We start from the raw sequence: 2,189 nt of genomic DNA on the forward strand, positions 1-2,189 counted from the left end.
TCTATTTTCTGCAGGTAGAATGTTTGCCGCTTTGTTTTGTTTGTTTCCATTCTTTGTCTTTCCCTCTCAGTTTAAGCCGAAGGCCTCTCTATTGTGGTTGTTGGTCAGATCCTTGAATCACAGGCTAAATTTATTTCTCAATATATTGTGTAGCCATTTCCTTGGTGAACATTCCCTGCTCTTAATTTGTACAACAGAATTTTCCAACTATTTTAGTTTTGTTCTATTTCTCACATTTTGTATTTAAGTCCATGCCTTTCCTACTGTATTTTACTATATACAGCAAGGATAAACCACATAACTGCTGTAAGATCTTTAGAAAGCTCCTCAGTCAGATATCTAAGTTTGTACCCTACATGTCGTACTTTCCAACACACATTTGCACATAATTCAGACAAGTTCCTTGTTGTTGTTGTTGTTAGGTGCCATTGAGTCGTTTATTGACTCATAGCAATCCTATGCACAACAGAACAAAACACTGCCTTGGCCTTGGCCAACTTCACAATTGTTGCCATGCTTGAGCCCGTTGATGTTACCATATTGCCAAACCATCTCACTGGGGGTCTTTATTCACTAGAGTTCCTTACCAGTGCATAAAACACAGTGCTCCTTCAACATTGCCCACTTAGGTGTTCATCATTTTTTTTCAAGCCTTATTAGAAACATATGTAATATTACTATTTCTAGTAACAGTTTTGTTTGTGCCATATGTATTCTCTAAGAAGATCAAGGCTTTCTCTATAGTTCTCCTCACTTCCCTGATCTCTCATTAGAATCACCTTTGGCATATGCCTAAAGAGACAGAGCTCTGTTGTGGTGCTATACTGGTAACCTCAGGTTGGCAGTTCAAAACTACCAGTTGTACTCAGATTTCCTATGTAGGGTCACACTATGAATTGAAACTGACTTGATCACATACAACAACACCAAGAAGTATATATATTCTTGAGTGTGATATATATATATTCACATATATTAAAAAGCACTTAGGAGGCATGTTAGTAAAATCGCCTACACATATCCAAAGATATCACAGAATTGATTTCTTTGTTAAAGGGCTTGCAAGGATAGTCTTGTGGGACAAAGCAGCCAAGTGGCATGACATAGTTCATAAAGATAACATTGGTGATTAGCACCTAAAGTCTTAGAAACTTGCAAATGGTCATGTAAGATACAATATAAATGTCTTTATATCTGGAGCAAAAGAAAATGAAGGAAATCAAAAACTTTAAAAAAGGTATAAAACCAATAGCTCACATGAAGAACTAGATTGTATCTGGCTGCTACTTTCAACTCTTCTGACCAGGGATACAATCAAAGGTGCTAGACTGAATAGGAGAAAAAGTGGAGAAAAAAACTCAAATTTCTAGAAATGATCACATTTACTGGACTAACTGAACCCTTGGGGCTATCACCCTAAGGTAGTTTTGTGTGTGTGTGTGTGTGTGTGTGTGGTTTTTTTTGAAAAGCCAGCATAAAGCACTTTATTGCAACAATAAAGCTTGAAATTCATATGTAGTGCAGAAGATGGGACGGCACTTAGCAACAACAAGCGGAGAAAATATTGAAGTTGTCAAAGTCTTCATTTTGTGTAGATCCACTAACACTCATGGAAGCAGCAGTGAAGAAATCAAATCAGACTTGCATTAGGCAAATCTTTTGCAAAAATATCATTAAAAAGACAGGAAGGAAAAGAAATATCGAAATGAATATCAAAAGATGTTCTGAAACTTGCTCTTGAAGATCAGATAGGTGTGGTTCAATAAAAACGAGTATAAACTGCTAGTAAGAGACACACCTTAAGTACTGGGAGAAAAAGAAAAAAAATATATGACAAAATATATTTAATTGTTTCATGTTGTGTGGATTTTTGTTTTCTTTACATTGAGGTGCAATCCATACTGAAGACTCTATCCTTTGATTTTCATGAGTAAATATTTCAAGTTCTCTTTGCTTCCCCCAAGTAAGGTTGTGTCATCAGTGTATCATAGCTTATTGATGAGCTTTCCTCCAATCCAGATACCATGTTCTTCTTCATATACTCCACCTTCTTGAATTATTTGCTCATCATACACATTGAATAGGTAGTTTGAAAGTACACAATGCTGGCACACACCTCTCCTGATTTTAAAACACTCAGTATCTCTTTTCCGTTCTGTTCTAACAGTTGCCTTTTGGTCTATGTTCCT

This window comes from Chrysochloris asiatica, unplaced genomic scaffold, assembly GCF_000296735.1.
Source record: "Chrysochloris asiatica unplaced genomic scaffold, ChrAsi1.0 scaffold00618, whole genome shotgun sequence".
Classification (NCBI taxonomy): Eukaryota; Metazoa; Chordata; class Mammalia; order Afrosoricida; family Chrysochloridae; genus Chrysochloris; species Chrysochloris asiatica.